We start from the raw sequence: 21,933 nt of genomic DNA on the forward strand, positions 1-21,933 counted from the left end.
GATCAGGAACATACAGTTTCCCCACAGGACATCTCTAAGGTTTGTCCCCCTGAAATCTCTCAAGTGCTAACCTCAAATCGGGCGAAATAGCAGAGAGGACCACACCTTCATTCAGGATGGTAGATGGCTCAACAACATCAAGAGAATCAGCAAAGAAACTTCTAGAGAGGGCATCGGCTTTAATATTCTTGGTGCCCGAAAGAAAAGAGACCACAAAATTGAAACGCGTAAATAACAGAGTCCATCTAGCCTGCCTAGGATTCAGTCTCTTGGCAGATTCAAGGTAGGTTTTCCTGCAAAATCCATTTTATCCTCGGTTTTGTATGTTTTATTGTCAGTCCCTAAAAGAAGCAGAATAATTTTTACCAGCAGTGACCTGGGAGTCAGAGAGGCATCTAGGCATCTTCCCTATGGTGTTCCCATTTCATATGAGCATTGTTTCCGTTAATTTAAAAGATTTTTATGCCCCCCCAAACATCCAGGAATGCTCATGTTTCCCATTGAATTCCATTATACTCGTTACTTGAGACGAGCACCCGAAAATTCCGATTTCCTCGATTCAAATACCAAGCAACCAGGCATTTTAGTGCTCGCTCAAAACTAATTGTAAGTAAACTCTAGAACAGTGATGGCTAACCTATAACACGCATGTTAGAGGTGAAACACCGAGCCATTTTTGCTGACATGCGCGGTAAGGGCAGGCGGACGCATCCTGATCTATAAGACAAGATGCGGCTGCCGGTGATTTAATTAGAAGTGCATGTGCGGCCTAAACTGTTCCGAAATGACCAGCCCGGGATCAGAATACGGCCGCCGGTAATTTGTGTACTGTACCTTTTAATCAGGGTTCTGAGTGAGGCATGCTTACATACCCCACAGTACATAACACACCTCTCTCTAACCCTCTGAAGCAGAGCATTAAGACAGGCGCCATTGTAGGTGAGCACCGGGTGGCATTACAGTGTTATTACTGCAGTAATTCCACAAATCAGCACATTTATAAAGCGCTGCTGTTGCCAGTCGGAATCTAGTTCAGCAGCGCTTAGGGTATGTTATAAAACGTTTGGTGGGTGTGACTGCGTAGGAAGGAAGAGGAGACAATGACTGCTGGGGGGAAAGGGAGAGTAGATAATGACTGCTGAGGGGATGGAGGGGGAGAGGAGAGAATTGACTGCTGGGGGAGGGGAGAGGAGATAATGACTGTTGGGGAGGGGGAGAGGAGATAATGACTGTTGGGGAGGGGGAGAGGAGATAATGACTGCTCGGGGAGGGGGAGAGGAGATAATGACTGCTGAAGGGAAGAGAAGAGGAGATAAATCAGCATTAAATAATATTAAAACCAATAGAAGAAACCGAATTACAGATGAAGTTAGTAGCGCTTGCTTGGGCTTGAAGTGTACGAAATTCCAACCTTCAATTGAAGATTTAGCCAAATAAATTCAGCAACAAAAAAGTCACTAAGCAAGTAAGGTAAAGAATTATTTGTTTTTGCTTTATTAAGAAATATTGCACAAATATTAAAATTATAACGTTTTGTTATTAGAGCTACAACACACTACCTGCTTTTTTTTTTTTTTTTTTTATTACAAATTTTGACACACCGAGCTCAAAAGGTTGGCCATCACTGCTCTAGACCAAAATATCTTCTGTTAGCTAGCAATCAGTCTATGCTATCCATCAGGTCCCTGAACTGGCAGTGATCCATGCATGATGTGAGAGAACAACTGTTTACAGAGCTGACGTACTTTCCTTTCTGGTGTAATGCTGTCCTAGGCAGAAATGAATAGAGTCTGTAGTGACTTTGATAAATTTTATTTTTGAGTTTCCAAAGAATATCTGCTTTCTTTGCCATGAGGCTATAGATATCACACACCCCAGGGTAGTACTATAGGATCAGTATCAAATGCTCAGTGTAAAGTCTGTCTGCCCACCTGTCCATATTGTGCATTCTTAGGCTATGTGCGCACGTTGCGTACTAGCCCTGCAGAAATTTCTGCAGCGATCTGAAGAGCACATGTGCGCTTTAGATCGCTGCAGAAATGTCCGTAGTGAGCGCCGATTCCATGCGCTCTGCCTGCAGCTCCTGCCATAGACAGAGCAGGAGCTGCCGGCAAAGCGCAGGAAAGAAGTGACATGTCACTTCTTTTTGCGCAGCGCTTCGGCAGTAGCCGAAGCGCTGCGCTCTTAGACGCCACGTGCGCACGGCCCCTGCACAATCTCCATAGACTGTGCAGGGGACGCTGGACGCATGCAGTTACGCTGCGCTACAAAGCGCAGCGTAACTGCATGTTTTTACACAACGTGCGCACATAGCCTTAGGCTAAGTTCACACATCCTGTGTTTTGCATCAGTCACAATCCGTAGCCTTAAGGAATTACGGAATCCTGCAAAATATTTTGCAGGAATCCTGTATTTCCCCATAGACTTCTATTAGTGACGGATTGCGACTGATGACCCTGCGTTGCATCCGCTGCGTCGCGGTCCGTCGTTTTTGACTGACCGCCGAGCGGGGAGCAACGCAGAATGTAACGTTTTTCGGGCCGTCAAAATTAACGCGCCGCGCAGGAATCCGTCGCCATCCGTCAAGCTTGTAATGCATGTCTATGGTGCTGGATTCCGTCGTAATCCGTCTTACAACGGAATCCAGCGCAGGATTCCGTCATGCTCTACTGAGCATGCCCAGCATGCTTGGCACGCCCACTGGGCTGTCCCAAACACAGACGGATCATGACTGATCCGTCAAAAAACGGATGCACAGCGGATGTAACGGACGCAACTGATCCGTTTTTTCACAGGATTCCTGTGAAAGGAATCCTGTGAAAAACACATCAGTTGCATCAGTTGACATCTTGAAAATGACTGATCCGTTGCTGACGGACCTGACGGATTGAAAACACAGGATGTGTGAACTTAGCCTTAACCACAATGATCCAACAAGATTGTGTTACACAGGGTATGTAGGGATGAGTAAATTCATATAACCATATTGTGCAAAGGGACAAAAATATTTTTTTACAACACAGTGAAATAAAACTTAGCTTTTGATGATGTATGTAAAGCGCTATGGAAAAAATGGCACTATATAAGTGAATAAATATTATTTTTATTATTATTATTGAGATTTTTTTGTATTAATATATCATCTAGAACTTTTTCCTAACCATTAAAAGCACAAGTGCAGTTGCTAGTATCAAACTACACTACACTGGTATTAAGAGCTAATCTGAATTATTGTCAAGAAACTCTCTATATAAGGGTTCTTCTCCACTTGCGTGTATAAAATCACAGCGATACTCGGCTCAAAAAGTGAGTCGAGTATCCTGCGTGTGATCTGCGTGTGATCTGCGTACGGTGTGTGTTTTTTTTCCCTCACATAGCATCCGTATGACATGTGAGCATCATGCGAGTGCTATGTGAGTTTTTAGGCAAGTGCGTAGGACTGGCTACGGGAAAAATCTCCTGTAAAACCAGTCCTGGCCGCGGTTACCTGCACTGAGCTCCAGAGCTGTAACCTGAGCTCCAGCATTCTGCGTGATCTGTTGGCAGCTGTGCTGACGTGAACAGCAATCGCCGGGGAATCAATCACTCGGCGCTCGCTGTTCAGGCTGCACTCTGGAGCTCAGGGGACAGCTCCGGGGTTCAGTGCAGGTAACCGCAGCCAGGACTGGTTTTACTGGCGATTTCTCCGGTAGCCAGTCTGACGCGGTACGCAAGTGTCAGGATCCGTGTGACATGCGCATGCCACCCGGATTCTGACTTTTTTCTCACACCCATAGGATTGCATAGGGATGTGGGGGTGAGAGAGCCGAGAATCGCATCAAATCGCAGCATGCTGCGATTTCAAAGAGAGCCCGTGTAGAGTCTGATAAAAACGGGGAAATGGAGACTGCATCATATGAAACCCTTTGACAGATTTTAATCCGTTTTTCCATGCGATGGAATTTGGAGAAAAAAACCGCCAGTGGAGAAGAGCCCTAATAGCCATACTTGCTTTTAAAAGTACATAGCTCTTTGCCTCCCCTTCTTACCCACAACACAGCCCTACCATACCTGTAGGTGTATGGTAGGGATGCTGCCATCATCCAGTTTTTGGTAGATGAGGTCCACATATAAAGTATAGCCTAAAATATATGTAACATGTATGTAAATTGCATTAAGTGGTCAAGTCATGACCTCTGGAATCGGCAAGCAGAACCGAATCCCAACAGTGAATATATTACACGCTGATGGGATTTAGAATGCTACAATGATGAATTTTATAACTAATGCTCCTAACAAAAATACAGATGTAGTATCCCTTAACTTGTTGTATGGGCAATACTTTATTAACATTGCCATGTATCACCTTATCTGACAAGTTATGAATTATTACATGTGAATTAGAATCAATAAAAGTACATAAGTATATCACCAGAACCAACTTCAGTCCAGAAATACATCACAAAAACCACCATCAATACTTAAAAACTGTATCACAACTATCATCAGTATATGAATGCAGCACCAGAACCCTCTTCAGTACCTTAATGCATAATTAGAACCAGAACATAATAAATCACTTGTAAGGCCACATCTGGAATATGGGATCCAGTTTTGGGCTCCACATTTTAAAAAAGACATTCAGAAGTTAGAGTCAGTTCAAAGGCGGGCAACTAGACTACTACAAGGAATGGAAGGCGTCCCATATGATGACAGAAGTTAGCTATGTTTAGCTTAGAAAAAAGACGTCTCAGAGGAGATCTCATTTATATGTATAAATACATGTGTGGTCAATATAAAGGACTGGCACATGACTTATTTCTTCCAAAGACAATACTAAGGACCAGGGGGTACTCACTGCGAGTGGAAGAAAAGCAATTCCGACAGCTAAATAGGAAAGGGTTCTTTACAGTTAGAGCAGTCAGACTGTGGAATGCCCTACCACAAGAGGTAGTAATGGCAGATACTATAACAGCTTTTAAAAAAGGCTTGATGATTTCCTCAGTACACAAAACATTGTTGTTTATAAATGATTTAGTGACCAAATGTAGAACTGGTGGAGGAAGGTTGAACTAGATGGACTATATTACTAGATTTTTTTCAACCTAAGTAACTATGTAACTATGTAACCACCATCAGTACAGTAATCCAACACCAGAACCAACAACAGTACAGACATACAGGATCACAACCAAAATCAGCACAGAAATACAGTTGAAACCAGAAGTTTACATACACTATCTAAAAAGACACATATGCATGTTTTTCTCACTATCTGACATGAAATCAGAATAAACATTTCCCGTTTTAGGTCAGTTAGGATTATTAAACCAGAAAAATTACTCCAAGCTGTATTAAAATATAACCTTTATTGGTGGGTATAAAAAGTAAGGGATGAAAAAAACTAGTACCCCTAAGACAAAAATAAAAAATTTAGACACATATTTAGAAACACACAAATCATATGTCATCTCACCAATAACAAGGAGGTGATAAGGGCCTAACTTAACCCTCAAAAAACTGTCAATATGATATGGAAGTAATATCAGAAGTAATAAAATGACAGTGAACAAATATACGGTCAGAACAAATTTCAGATCAAATCCACCTCTACGCGTTCCTCCCTTACATAGATGAGAAAGCAGGATCATCAGAAGGCTTGTCAAGGTTTCAGCTTGATACATGAAATGCCCACAAATGTCATATAAAGGTCTAGCGGTAATGGCTCCCACTTTGGACCAACATTATGGATATGAAAAAATTGATCATATTGAATATACTCTTGTGCAAGGTCCCTCCTATAGTTCCAAAGTCACCATGCCCGCCAAACAGGACCCCTTATACATGGGTAACGTCATGATTACAGGTCAGTTGGTCCAGCAGGAGAAACAGGGATCCAGTGTACACAGCAAAACTGTTACTAATGGTAGCCTTTGTTACGGTGGCCCCAGTTCTATGCAGGTCATTTTCTAGATCCCCTCCTGTGGTTCTAGGATTTTTGCTCAACATTCTTGTGATCATTTTGACCCCATGGGGTGAGATCTTGTATGGAGCCCCAGATCGAGGGAGATTATCAGTGGTTTTGTATGTCTTCCATTCTCTTATTATTGCTACCACAGTTGATTTAATCAAACCAAGATGCTTGCCTATTGCAAATTCAGTCTTCCCAGCCTGGTGCAGGGCTACAATTTTGTTTCTGGTGTCCTTCGAAAGCTCTTTGGTCTTCACCATAGTGGAGTTTGGAGTGTGACTGAGGTTGTGGACAGGTGTCTATTATACTGATAAGTTCAAACAGACAGAGAAGCCTCTTAAATAAATTAATTAATTAATTAATTAATTAAAGAAGAAGTTACAGGTCTCTGAGAGCCAGAAATCTTGCATGTTTTTAAGTGACTAAATACTTATTTTCCACCATAATTTGCAAGCAAATCTTGCCACATCAGACACGGTGATTTTCTGGATTTGTTTTCTCATTTTGTCTCTCATAGCTGTGGTCTACCTATGATGTAAATTACAGGCCTCTCTCATCTGTTTAAGTGGGAGAACTTGCACAATTGGTGGCTGACTAAATACTTTTTTCCCCCACTATATGTGAGGGGAGAAACAAGTAGAGCCTTATATGATCTGAAATTTGTTCTGACTGTATATTTGTTCACTGTCATTTTATTACTTTTGATATTACTTGCATATCATATTGACACTGTTGGGTTACAAATACATGTGTCTTTGTGGAAATCTGCTATGTTAACCATGTTATATGTTATGTGGTATCCATTTTTGCATTTTGTCTTACTGTTATGCTCTACCTCCTTCTGATGTATCTTTATCCTCCTACCTGTACCTGCATTTGAGTGATAGGGTCAATGAGGGCAAGCTTTTGAGGAACGGGGGCACCACTTCTATTGTTTAGGGTGTTTTCACTCCGTGGTTAAGAAGGTGACGGTTTTTTGAGGGTTACCTTAGGCCCTTATCAACTCCTTATTAATGGTGAGATGGCATATGGTTTGTGTGTTTCCAAATATGTGTTGTATTGTCTGATTTTTTTATCTTTGTCTTAGGGGTACTAGTTTTTATCATCCCTTAGTTTTTTTATACCCACCAATAAAGGTTATATTTTAATACAGCTTGGGGTTATTTTTCTGGTTTAATATTATATGACCCCGGGCAAAATATCCATTTAATGTTTTTGTCAGTTAGGATTACCAAAATTATTTGTATTTGCCAAATGCCAGAATAATGAAATAATTTCTGCAATGTGAAAAGTTTACATACAATTAGAGTTCTATGCCTTTAAAAATATGGGACAGCCTATATGATGGTGTCATGTCTTTGGAAGCTTCTGGTTTATTGTCAACATCTGTTAATTAGAGACACATCTGTGGATGAATTTTAATGCACACTTGAAACACGCTGCTTCTTTGTGTGGCATCATGAGAGAGTCAAAAGAAAACAGCCAAAATCTCAAGACGAGACTTGTGGAATAGCACAAGTCTAGTTCATCCTTGGGTGCAATTTCCAGATACCTGAAGGTGCCTTGTTCATCTGTACAAACAATTATATAAAAGTACAAACAAAATGGGAATATCCAGCCATCATACCGCTCAAGAAGGAAACAGGTTCTGTGTACCAGAGATGAACGTGCTTTGATCAAACATATACATATCAACCCAAGAACAAAAGCAAAAGACCTTGTGAAGATGCTGGCAGAAGCTGGTGAGATTGTGTCATTATCCACAGTGAAACGAGTATTGTATCAATATGGGCTGAAAGGCCACTCAGCCAGGAAGAAGCCATTACTACAAAAGAAACAAAAAACTCAGATTAATGTTTGCAAATGCACACAGGAACAAAGATCATAATTTTTGGGGACATGTCCTGTGGTCTGACGAAACTAAAATTGAAGTGTTTGGCCATAATGACCAGAGAAAAAGTATAACATCACTGCACTCTCCAATGTGAATGCTGAAAATTAGGTATTTTTATTGATAATCAAACAATATTTAAATGTAGTAGTGTGAGACATGTCCAATGTTTCGACCCGCCCCAGTCTTAATCATGTGGTCGCTGGACAAATAAATGAAACAAAAGAATACATAAAAATAAAGCACTTCAAGAAAGAATACAATATATAGTACATATAATATCTATTATATAAAGTTGAGTGTGTGTATGTATGTATGTATGTCTGCTAAAGGAATTCGCACCGTCGCATGTACAATCACGAAATTTTGCACAGACACTCCATTTGACTCAGGGAGTGTCTGTGCAAAACTATGTTTTGAGGGGAAATCGTAATCCCGTGCTTCACAGTTATTCGCCAAAAACCCTGCCTCCATTAAAGTCAATGGAGCTGGGAAGCACAGTGCAGCCAGAACTTCAGAAGAATGCGCAGCCACGCCCTTAAATGGAATGTTGGCGTGTCACAATGCAGCCAGCGAATAAGACAGACAGACAGGGAAAAAGACAGGGAAACAGACAGGGAAAGAAACAGACAGACAGGGAAAGAGACAGGGAAAGAGACAGACAGACAGGAAAAGTGACAGACAGGGAAATAGACAGACAGGGAAAGATGCAGACAAACAAAGAGACAGACACAGGGAAAGAGACAGACACAGGGAAAGACAGACAGAGAATGAGACAGACAGGGAGACAGACAGTGAAAGAGACAAAGAGAGAGAGACAGACAGAGAGGGAGACAGACAGAGACTGGGAGAAAAACAGAGACACAGTTACTATCCCGGGCAACGCCAGGTGCTCAAGCTAGTATATAATATATCTACAATATATACAATAGATTCACATCAAAGTTTCATGAGGGGGACTGTCATGCATAATGCAATAAAGTTAAACGCTGTTGTGCACAAAATATAATGATACAGTATATTAGTCAAGGACAGACATCCTAAAACATCAATATTTCATCATACACTTTATCGCCCATTGAACTGGAGGTCCTAAAAAAGGGTCTCTCATTTTGCCCCACTCCCCATTGGGATACTTTCCAATTGGAGAAAGACTTACATCATTTTTACCGTAAGTTACGATTTAAAGCTCATTTTGACTCACATAGTATTGACACCCCTACTGTTACTACCTCTACTGTACCTCCAGATCTTTCAGTTACACAATTAGATCTGAGAAATTCTAGCACTTTTAGTTTGCCTAACACATACCATGCCATTGAAGCAGATATCAGCCTCGTTGGTAGAGACATCAAAGCTTTTGTTCAACAACAGAGAAAAGGTTTTTTCCCAATGCACCATAATATTTTGAAAAAAGAGCGACAAGCTATCTGTTAATTGAAAAACAATAAGAACATCACAATAAAACCCGCTGACAAGTTGGAACCACAGTCATATGGATCACAGCACGCCACGGAGATACACTGACAGTTGGCAGACATTAATACCTACAACAGAATTTGTCATGACACAACCACATACATCAAAAATAAAATTCAGAGTTGCTTAAACCACTATTTACACTTCAACACCATTGACCAGAAAACAGCTACATTTCTCACTAATCTTCATCCTGTCACCCCAGTTTTTTATGTCATCCAAAAATCCATAAATTACTCACAACACCCCCAGACAACCCGATAGTGGCATAAACGGACACAATTCTTTCACCCATTTCATTTTTTCCTCTAATAAATTAACAAAAAAATCACAGTCCTTCCTATTAAACACTGGAAATTTCCTCAAGATCATACATATCTCACTCCCATTACTTTGGAAAGCACACTAGTCACCCTAGATATGCAAACTCTTTACACATCCATAAAGCATGATAAGGGACTTGAGGCCACTAGTATCCTATTACAGCAATCGGGCTTATCTAATAAGTCCATCCAGCTCTACATAGATTTCCTGATTCTAGTCCTCAATGAAAATGTATTTTTATTTGGGGACGTGTTGAGAATGTCATCCAAGTGGGTACTGGTGTGGAGTGCCCTCTGGTGGCCAGGAATGGTAATGAAGTTGAGTTGGAATCTGTGATTCAGACAGGTGATGGAATTAATTGGGAATCCAGGAAATCCTATTGCAGATCACCCTAGTTTATTTAGGAGAGCATTGTGTGCCTTGCGGTCGCCGGTGATAAATGTTCCTGCCTGCTTCTGAAGATGGCTGGGAGTTTTCCCTTCTGATTTTCCCATTTATTTGGTGCCTGAATCTACTCCACATAAGCTTACTGTTTCTGTGCTTAATTGCTGGATTTGCACTTGAGTGTTTCTGCATATTCCATTTGGTTCTGTGTTTGGTTTCTTGTATGTGAGGATCTGTCTTTCTGCTTTTGTGAGCAGGGCAGTCCCTCCAGCAAGAAAAGAAGCTTGCTCCCTGGTCAGTTTTGTATTATTTGCACTTTAAATTACTTGTTCTGTGATTATGTTTCTTCCCATTATATCTGCAGTGCTGTTTAAAGTGTCAAGCACAAGAGTACCTGATATAGTGGGGGAGAGTCAGTGTGATTTCAGTATTTTTTATTATCAGGAGATTGGTATTTTTTCAGGGGGTTTTGCTGGCCGCAATCGGTTATCTGTCCTGTTCTGTTCTATCTAGTCAGTCAGGCCTCACCTTTGGTGATCTATATTTCCAATCTGTTTAATGTGTTTTCTTACATCACCGTTTGTTGCATGTTGGGGGCTTACTATTTCTTTAGGGACTGCTCCGAGGCAAGAGAGGGTTCCTCATTTCTATCTTTGAGGTGTAGCAAGTTTCTCAGGCAGTGACGAGGTGTCTAGCTGTGTTAGAAACATCCGACTGCTACTTCTGGTGTTGTCTGATAGATAGGGGATTGCGGTCAGCTCAGTTTCCAACTACTCTTGTGGTTTGTTTCTTCCTTATTAATGGGATTTTTCGTGATCGCCCACCCTTACCAGATCATAACAAGGACAATTTTTACCTCCAAACCCGTTGAAAAGCTACATGGACCACTTTGAATGTACATACGTGTACTGCAATACACTTTTTCGAAGGTTCTCGACCAATTGATACAGGTATATAGATGACATCTTTTTCATCTGGCACAGCCCACTAGACCTTCTAAACACACTTGTTTCAAAATTAAATACCATCAGACCTGAATTGCAATTTACGCTCCATTATGACAAACACAAAATTCCCTGTTTGGACATACTGGTCATCAAAGGTGAGACCAGTAACCTTACAACAGATCTACATATGAGACCAAGTGACACCAACTCACTATTACATTATTCTAGTTGCCACCCAAAAGCCATCCAAAATAGCCCTCCCGGCTCCCATTTTGAAAGGGTTCACAGAAATGTTTCAAATACAACAATTGTTTCTATGCAATTTGAGGAGATGACCAAAAAATTTCAGAATAGAAATCATCCCCATACATTAATCGAGAAAGAAAGAAATCACGGCATAAATACTGTGACAAACAGGACCAGAAAAACTGTGCATAACAGAATCCCCTTTGTACATATGTACCATCCGATCATGCCTAGAGTCTATACATGTATACAGAAACATTGGTCCCTCCTCACTAAAGCTAACCCCAACACTGAAGCATTTAAATGTCCTTCCCTGATTTGTACTAAAATAACACATAATCTCAGGGACAATCTGGTCAGTGCAGCAATAGGTAGCCTCACCAAACAACCAAGACAACAATTTTTAAACACGCAAAAAATGGGTACTTTCCCCTGTCTTGGTTGTGCGCTTGCTCTAACGTCATCAAATCACAGGTCTTTTTACACCCCCACACAAGCAAGAGATTTCCCATTAAAGGGTTTTTTACCTGTGATTCTATTTTGTTATCTATCTTATTAAATGCCCTTGTGGCCTTCTCTATGTGGGAGAAAACACCTAACACATTATGGATAGAATTCCATCCCACAAATCCACAATCAGATACAAGAAGACGTGGCTAGCAGTCTCCCACCATTTTGCTCATTCAATGACACGGTATCGCAACTTAGGTTCCAAATCATCAAACAGGTGTCTTGACCACGCCATGACGGTAATCACATCCAATTACTCAAGGATAGAGAGGCATACTGGATTTATACCTTGCAAACCCTTCACCCAATGGGACTTAATCGTGAACTTGATTTATCCATGCAATCATTTTTCTCTCCAACAGCCTCTTGTTTTTCATGCACCTGACCGTGCTGCATCCACAATACATGTGTAGCGCCCGACGAGGCAGGTGTTTTAACATACTCATTGCCGGGCCAGGGGTGCAGATCCTCTGCGTTGTCACGGGGTGGCTTGGCACCGGTTCCGTTGCCCCGAGGCATACAGGAGGGAGGATTGGAGGATGAAAGGAAGGATGGAGGTAGTAGTCGGGGGTTTTATTAAAGTCTTTTAGGATCGTGACGCCACCTGTGGTACGCAACCAGGGATGGGGGCCGCTGCTGCACGGTATCTCACCGGGGCAGATGTCAGGTGCAGCCGGGAATGTGTCACTCCCCACAGGCGGAGCGGGACTACCCTGGGAGAATGGCGGGGGTAGTTGTGGTCCCCGATGGCACCGCAGCGCTGGGCGACGGCGACAGATAAATTAGAGGCAGAGACAGGGGCTGCGATTCCAGGTGTTTTTACTCACAAGTCTTCCAGACGCTGCCCGAGGTACCGTTCTCTATCACGATGGGCTCCAGCCATTCCCGGATCTGTGAAAGGTCAAGTCTGGTGTGTGTCAACCTTTGAGCTCTCACCTCCTTTGATGCGATAAGTATCCAACCTCCGTGGCGTGAAGCACTTGAGGGTCACGGTGTCAGTAAAGTGTGTCCCGTTCTGTATGCTGATAGCGCGGTTCCATTATGAGGTCAGTCCTCAACCCCGGATCCTATGTGCTATTTGCTGCATACTCATGAGACGGGTCCGGTGACTTTCTGTAGCCGTTCCCCGTGACCCTTGTAGAGTTTGTAGACAATATGACATATGCCTGCCCCAGTATTCTGTATCCCGACAGCACCAGTCCTGTGGAAGCAGCTGCCTTCCTTCTCCCCAGCAACTAAGTGTTGAACGCCGTGGCCCACAGAGCTGCGTGCGGCACGTCCACTCTGCTCTGTGCCTGAAGCTGAACTCTCTGTTGTAGTTGTGTTGTGTGTTCTGACCTGTTGCCCCCAATCGCTGCCACCGGCTGGTTCACTACTCTCACTAGGTCAACCTGCTCTTCCAACTGTGCTCCTAACTCACCCTGGTGGTTGCTTCTCCCAGACCCTGAGTCCCCAGTCCAGTGCATCTGGGGAGCTCTGGCGTCCTGTAAACCCACCACTGTCGTGATCCCCTACTGTGATCCGACCCTGGCCTAGTCCCCATTGGGGAGGGCAACCCACTGACTGCATGTTTGTGTATATGTAAAGTGGCCTCAACCTTCCTCGAATCCAGTATGAGTACTACACCCTAATGTGAGTGCCGTACCCTGTGGCGCCTGAAGCCGCAGGGGCGCCACACATGCAATTTCCTCCAGATGTGACACATATGCGCGTTGACGTGTCCAAGGACTGCATCCACGCATGCGCCTTATGTCTACACACACAGTGCTCATGTCACTGGAAAACCTGCCATGATGTCCTGCGCAGGTGCAAGAGCACCACACTACTATGTGCCACCTGTACACTTCTGGTCATCCCCTATATATAGCCCGCTACCACCATGCCCACCCACCCATCTACACACTGATACAGTGCCACAGGGCTTGCTACTCCAGAAGACCTCCAACCCTTCTCACAGGTAACCTTGCTGGTGTATTACAATCTCTACTACTAATCTCTACTACTAATCTCCCCTCCCATTTTATCTACCTTCAGCCTCTATCAACTACTCTATGTTCAATTTATGCAGTCTTTCCTCCTCTTTGCTTTGTCAGCATTATATTGTATGCTTGTACTGCATTTTTTTGCTAGCCCTGTCCTTCTTATAACTTATCAGATTTTACTTGCTATGTTAGGATGTCTATCCTTGACAAAAATATTGCATCATTATACTTTGTTCACAACACCGTCTACTTTATTGCATTATGCATGACAGTCACCCTCCTGAAACATTGGCAATGAATCTACTGTGTATATTGTACCAGCTATAGTACCCAGGCATTGCCCGGGATAGTATCTGTCTCTCTGTCTATCTTCCAGTCTCCGTCTGTATGTGTCTGTCTGTCTGTCTGTGTCTGCCTGTCTGTTTGTCTCTGTCCTTCTGTCTCTGTCTGTCTGTCTCTGTCTGTCTGTCTGTCTCTGTCCATCTGTCTCTGTCTGTCTATCTCTGTCTGTCTGTCTCTGTCTGTCTATGTCCGTCTGTTTCTGTCTTGTTTGTCTGTCTCTGTCCATCTGTCTGTCTCTGTCCGTCTGTCTCTGTCCGTCTGTCTCTGTCTGTCTCTGTGTCTGTGTGTCTCTCTCTGTGTCTCTGTGTGTCTGTCTCTGTGTGTCTGTCTCTGTCTGTCTCTTTCTGTCTGTCTCTCTGTCTGACTCTCTGTCTGTCTCTGTCTGTCTATTTCCCTGTCTGTGTCTGTGTGTCTGTCTCTATCCATGTGTGTGTCTCTCTCTATCCATGTCTGTCTTTCTGTCTGTGTCTATCTCTCTGTCTGTCTGTGTCTATCTCTGTCTGTCTGTCTCTAGCTCTGTGTCTGTCTCTCTCCATCTGTGTCTGTCTCTCTCTATCTCTGTGTCTGTCTGTCAGTCTTTTTCCCCGTCTGTCTCTTTCCCCGTCTGACTATTTCCTTGACTGTCTCATTCCCCATCTGTCTCGTTCCCTGTCTGTCTCATTTCCCGTCTGTCTCTTTCCCCGTCTGTCTTTTTCCCATCAGTCTGTGTCTCTTTCCCTGTCTCTTTTTCTTTCCCTATCTTTTTCTTGGCTGTCTCTTTCCCTATCTTTTTCCTTGTCTCTGTCTCTTTCCCTGTTTGTGTCTTCCCTGTCTCTGTGTCTTTCCCTGTCTGTTTTCTTGGCTGTCTGTCTCTTTCCCCATCTGTCTTTTTCCCCGTCTGTCTGTGTCTCTTTCCCCATCTGTCTCTGTCTCTTTCCCTGTCTCTTTCCCTATCTCTTTCCCTGTCTCTTTCCTTGTCTCTTTCCTTGTCTCTGTCTCTTTCCCTTTCTATCTCTGTCTGTCTGTCTGTTTGTCTCTTTTACTGTCTGCCTGTCTCTTTCCCTGTCTGTCTGTGTCTGTCTGCCTATCTCTGTCTTTGACTGTCTCTCTTTCTTTCCATGTGTCTGTCTGTCTCTCTTTCCCTGTCTCCCTCTCTCTGTCTCTCTATGTCTGTCTGTCTCTGTCTCTTTTTGTCTGTCTCTCTCTCTCTCCGTCTTCCCACTAACATCTTATTACCTCACACATAAGTTCTTATACTAACAATTTATTTTGTTCCTATAGCAACCACTCACAGATGCTATTAATAGCCTGTAGCGCCCACCTACATTCACTTTAATGGAGGCAGGTTTTTTGTAGCGTAACTGTAAAGCGCGGGATTAAATTTTCCGGTCAAAACATAGTCTATGACGTTCCCTGAGTCACATGAGGCGTGTGTGCAAAATTTCGTAATTGTAAATGCGTCGGTGCGGATTCCTTTAGCGGACATACATACATACACACACAAATACACTCAGCTTTATATATTAGATATATCTATCAACTTGGAGAGTGCAATGATTTTATACTTTTCTCTGATTCTGAGGGACATCATCCCGTTTCATCTGCACCTCAAATTGTGATACTGAGTGCAAACCATCATTTTTTACTTCTCGCATTGGCCATAAATGACCATTGTTGCATTTGGAAAAGGGAACAGCTTTGAAGCCTGGGGGTGGAAGCATCATGTTGTGGGGCTGTTGTGGGGTTGTTTTGCTGTAGAAGGGACTGGTGCACGTCACAAAATACATGGCATCATGAGGAAAAAAGATTAAGGGCAATACTGAGGCAGCATCTCAAGACATCAGCCAGGAACTTAAAGCTTGGGCGGGAATTGGTCTTCCAAATGGACAATGACCTGAAGCATACTGCCAAACTGGTTACAAAGTGGCTTAAGGATAATTTTGGAGTGGCCATTACAAAACCCTGAGCTCAATCCTATTCAACATTTATGGGCAAAGCTGAAATGACAGGTGTGAGCAAGGCAACCTGCAAATATGGCTCAATAACACTAGTTCAGTAAGGAGGAATGGGCCCAAATTCCTATCAACTATTGTAAGAAGCTTGTGTAAAGGATATCCAAAATGTTTGACCCAAGCAATACAGTTTAAGTTCAATGGTGCCAAATACTAAGCTATGTATGTAAACTGAGTCTTGACTTTGCAGATAGTAGTAAAAATGCCTTAAAACATTCTCTCATTATTCTGACATTTGGCAAATATAAATAATTTTGGTTCCTAAATGACCTAAAACATGAAAGGTTTATTCTGATTTCATGTCAGATAGTAAGAAAACATGCAGATGTGACTTTGCAGATAGTGTATGGAAATTTCTGTTTCAACTCTACATCACCAAAACCACCATCTCAGAAATACATAATCAGAATACCCAACATTGAAGAAATACATAGTCAGAAATGGCTACATCACCAGAACCACCATCATTACAGAAATACAGTATCATATCCACCATCAGTAAAGGAGTACATTTTTAGTACCACCTTCAGTACAGGAATGCCAGGCAGGAATCACCAATTCAAAAATCACCAGAACCAACAACAGTACCTGGATTCATTGGAAGTTGTTGTTGGAGCATTCATTAGACAGTGGACCATATAGGAACCACAATACTGATGAGACGTAATCAGTATCACATATAAACATTTACATCCAGGTACATAGGTGACATCTAATTTGATTAGCGTTATTCTTTCTTTCCTTCTCCATCTTGTCCAGACTCCATGATGATTTTTCTCATGCACTACTCATCTCTACAGACCTCCATCTTCTGCATTCTTTTGTAGCACATCCTGACATGTCGTTATAATGCTCCCCAAAAAAAATGCATGCCCTATCTCTGCACCTGAGTAAATAAATGCCACTCACTGTGTTCTATTCTCATAATACGGCCATCAGAATGTCTCTTATTGTAAGTAGCCTCAACATTGTCCTCTCTTAGGAAAAATTGCTTACATTCTGTCCTCTCTTTTCAACCACAACCATCACTTTCTCTCTTTTTATAGCTCTGTCCATCACACTTAATTCCCTTATTGGCTATAACTACCACAATGCCCCTGTCTTGGGTGTCTTCCAACATGCTACCCCCTTTCCATACTGAGCTACTTCTTCACACTCTCCCCTCTCAGTCTCCTCTTATACTGCCCGGTCTTTATACTGTGCCGCTTACTCACACTTCGCCTCCTCTGCATACTCCCCCTCCTTGCTGTGCCCTCACATTGTCCTCCCACACTGCTCCCTCTCTATATTGCCCTCCGCACTACTTATACTCTATATTGTAAGCCTTCACACTATTCCCAACATGCTATCTCCTCACACTCTACCCCATAAGGTTCCATCACACATTTTTCTCTCATGCTATCCCCTTCCCATACTGTTCCATAACACTTCCACCCTCTTTTTCCCTCAATAATTTGTCCCCCATATTGTCCCATTAAACTGTTCCCCCCACACTGTCACTCTGCCCTTTTCTCCCCATATTGTCCTATCACTGTTTCCCCCACTCAATAAAACTCCCATGCATCTTTGGCACCATTAGAGTACTTACCATATTACAGACCATTCTCCTATGCAGCACCGGCGGAGGCATAACAATAGTGGTCGCGGCGATCGGGCCCAGAGGTACAGGGGGCCCACCAGCTCAGCATCTGTCAGGAGGATGTGCATGTGAGAGTGCACATTCAGTTGAAATATATCACTGTGCAGAGACCCGTTGGGTCCCTGCACTGCTCTGTGTCAGCCACCGATTAAGACTATGAATATTCACTGCTCCCCACACCCATAATCCAGGGCATGGGGAGCAGAGAATATGTCGACACCCGGCAGCTTGTTGTGCTGTAAGTGGGCACGCGGTACATGACAGTGACGTCATGCTCTGCGCTACTTAAATGCTGATCAGTTGTAGCATACCATCATTGTAGGAGGACACAGGGGAAGCGGGGGAAAGGTGAGTATAATTGTTTATTATTTACTGTGTCTAGTGCTCGGGGATATCATATGTCCCAGGATGCGGACCAGGATGGGGCCATAAACCTGGCCTAGGCTATAAACCAAGCTGAGGCCATCATGGAGTCACATATATCAGGATGGGGCCATTATGGGGACATGCATACCACAATGGGGCCATTATGCGGACATCGATACCAGGTTTGCACCATTATGGGGACATGTATTCCACAATTGGGCAATTACAGGGATATACTGTATATACCAGGATGGAGCCATTATAGGTACATCTATACTGGGGAGGGGCCATGATGGGGCATATATACCAGGATGGGGACATATATACCAGGTTGGGGCTATTATGGAGACATCTATACCAGGATGGAGCCATGATGGGGACATATATACCAGGATGGGGACATATATACCAGGTTGGGGCCATTATGGGGACATCTATACCAGGATGGGCCATTATGGGGTCATATAACAGGATGTAGCCATGATAGGGACATATACTCGGATGGGGTCATGTTGAAGACATATATACTAGGATGAGGCTATATATACCAGGATGGGGCAATGATGGTGACATATATACCAGGATGGGACCATATATTCTAGGATATTACAATGATGAGGTCATACACCAGGATGGGGGACATATTTACCAGGAAGTGGACCAGGATGGGGGACATTAGTACAGGATGAGGGTCAGAACTACATAATGAAGGGGGGTGAACTTATATGTCTTTATAGGATTTAGAATGCTAAGGTGGCCCATACATCTTACCAACATCTGTGGGGTGGGACCAGGTTCAAACTTTGCACTGGAGCCTATCAGACTCTAGTTATGCCACTGAGCACCAGAGTGATGACAACAATGTGATCATGTCAGCAGACCCAACTGCTGACATCGACCTTACCCCGGTAAGCCTCTCACTCAAAGCTTGAATTATACTTGCTCCTGAAACAGTACAACTGAGTGACGCAAATTGGTGATTCTGTTTCTTTGAGTCAGTAGGTCAAATCATTTTGGCGCCCCTAAGGGGGCGCCAACATAGCACAGCCTGAGATTGCCTAAGGCAATCCGATGGTGCCCCCTAAAAAAGGCTGTGCCAGGGGCAAATGACTTGCATGCCCCTCCATAAATACGTCACTGACCTTACTATACGTGGGTGCATCCTACTCCAGATTTGTGTTTACATATACCCTATGCTCTGCTATGCCAGTAGTAATTACAGTGCCTACAAGTAGTATTCAACCCCCTGCAGATTTAGCAGGTTTACACATTTGGAATTAACTTGGCATTGTGACATTTGGACTGTAGATCAGCCTGGAAGTGTGAAATGCACTGCAGCAAAAAAGAATGTTATTTCTTTTTTATTTTTTTTTTTTTTAAATTGTGAAAAGTTTATTCAGAGGGTCATTTATTATTCAACCCCTCAAACCACAAGAATTCTGTTTGGTTCCCCTAAAGTATTAAAGGGAACCTGTCAGCAGAAATTTCGCCCAAACCCTAAAAGATTCCCCCTCTGCAGCTCCTGGGCTGCATTCTAAAAAGGTCCCTGTTATTATTGTGCCCCCTTTCTGACCAAAATAAAGACTTTATAAAGTGGTACCTTTTTGTATTCAGATTCTGTAAATGTGACACGGGGGCGGGCTGCCTGATGGCCGTTAGTCTGCCTCCTGCCGCTTTAGGCCATCCCCCATCGCTGATTTCCATAGCTGTGGACGCCTGGGCGTCCACGGATGACAACAGTGGTGGATGATCGCCGCATACTTTCTTTGGTGAAGAAGAACCAGTTCACAACATCAACTGAAGTCCAGAACACTCTCAGTGAAGTAGGTGTATTTGTCTCTAAGCCAACAGTAAAGAGAAGACTCCATGAAAGTAAATACAAAGGGTTCACATCTAGATGCAAACCATTCATCAATTCCAAAAATAGACAGGCCAGAGTTAAATTTGCTGAAAAACACCTCATGAAGCCAGCTCAGTTCTGGAAAAGTATTCTATGGACAGATGAGACAAAGATCAACCTGTACCAGAATGATGGGAAGAAAAAAGTTTGGAGAAGAAACGGAACGGCACATGATCCAAGGCACACCACATCCTCTGTAAAACATGGTGGAGGCAACGTGATGGCATGGCCATGCATGGCTTTCAATGGCACTGGGTCACTTGTGTTTATTGATGACATAACAGCAGACAAGAGTAGCCGGATGAATTCTGAAGTGTACCGGGATATACTTTCAGCCCAGATTCAGCCAAATGCCGCAAAGTTGATTGGACGGCGCTTCATAGTACAGATGGACAATGACCCCAAGCATACAGCCAAAGCTACCCAGGAGTTCATGAGTGCAAAAAAGTGGAACATTCTGCAATGGCCAAGTCAATCACCAGATCTTAACCCAATTGAGCATGCATTTCACTTGCTCAAATCCAGACTTAAGACGGAAAGACCCACAAACAAGCAAGACCTGAAGGCTGCGGCTGTAAAGGCCTGGCAAAGCATTAAGAAGGAGGAAACCCAGCGTTTGGTGATGTCCATGGGTTCCAGACTTAAGGCAGTGATTGCCTCCAAAGGATTCGCAACAAAATATTGAAAATAAAAATATTTTGTTTGGGTTTGGTTTATTTGTCCAATTACTTTTGACCTCCTAAAATGTGGAGTGTTTGTAAAGAAATGTGTACAATTCCTACAATTTCTATCAGATATTTTTGTTCAAACCTTCAAATTAAACGTTACAATCTGCACTTGAATTCTGTTGTCGAGATTTCATTTCAAATCCAATGCGGTGGCATGCAGAGCCCAACTCGCGAAAATTGTGTCACTGTCCAAATATTCTGGACCTAACTGTATATATATATATATATATATATATATATATATATAAAATGAAAACAGGGTTTCCCTTGCCGATTTCCCATGCTGGTACTAACCTGACTTCAAACTGGACTGGCAGCACCTTTACAAATGTGGGCAGGTGCGTATCTGTACATGGTGTGAAATATATGAGAAAAAAGGAACAGTTGCACACTGTGAAAAACCACAATAAATTCTACCTAATAAATATTTTTGGAGGTATTTAGAATTTTAAAATGGCCATTGTAATACTAGCCCAGGGTCCCTTCACGGCACCCTCCTTTGCTGGGTGCTGCACTACACTGCATCTTTTCTGGGTTTTAAAAGCCAACAAGATCAGCGGGTGAACACAAAAGAGGCTAATGAAGCAGCCAGGAGCTGGGGTGCAAATCCAGCAAAACAAAGCATCACTCCCTGTTACATGCAATATATAATGAAAACAGAATGAAAACAGGTGTTCCCTTGCCGTTTTCCCAGGCTGGTACTAACCTTTTTTCTCATATATTTCACATCATGTACAGATACGCACCTGTCCACATTGTAAAGGTCCTGCCAGTCCAGTTTGAAGTCAGGTTAGTACCAGCATGGGAAACCGGCAAGGGAACCCCTGTTTTCATTGTTTTACAATATATATATTGTGGGACTGTATATATAGCCCTGGTTCACTCTTTATGCCCATTTAGCATGCTGTATTGTGTAGACATCTGCATATTCAAAGTTTAGCAATATGATAATGAAGTATCTTACTATTCTAAGTATTCCATATATCTTTCTAAAGCTTACTATTATGGAAAATATTTTAGTAAAGTAGACATGAACATAGTACAGAACAACCTCTCCTTCCAAACACTGACAAAGTGTTTTTTTTTAGACTGTTCCAGGGGATCAAGCATGACATAAAGTTCTACAGGGAGTTCTGCATTGTCCTGGGTTTCCATGGGTACAAGACAAGAAGAGGACAAAATAACAAAAGGTCTTATTGAGGCCCGATGAAGATAACAATGACTGTAACCAGTCACTAATTGAAATCCTTTGTG

General features: G+C 42.8%; 1 protein-coding gene across 1 annotated transcript in view; it reads right to left on the minus strand.

The window, feature by feature from the left end:
• The window catches only part of SLC22A3 (solute carrier family 22 member 3), a 387,524-nt gene that overhangs the window by 260,020 nt on the left and 105,571 nt on the right, over positions 1-21,933 (minus strand). The gene's annotated exons all lie outside the window — the stretch shown is intronic.

This window comes from Anomaloglossus baeobatrachus, chromosome 3 (genome assembly GCF_048569485.1).
Source record: "Anomaloglossus baeobatrachus isolate aAnoBae1 chromosome 3, aAnoBae1.hap1, whole genome shotgun sequence".
In the NCBI taxonomy this organism is placed as follows: Eukaryota; Metazoa; Chordata; class Amphibia; order Anura; family Aromobatidae; genus Anomaloglossus; species Anomaloglossus baeobatrachus.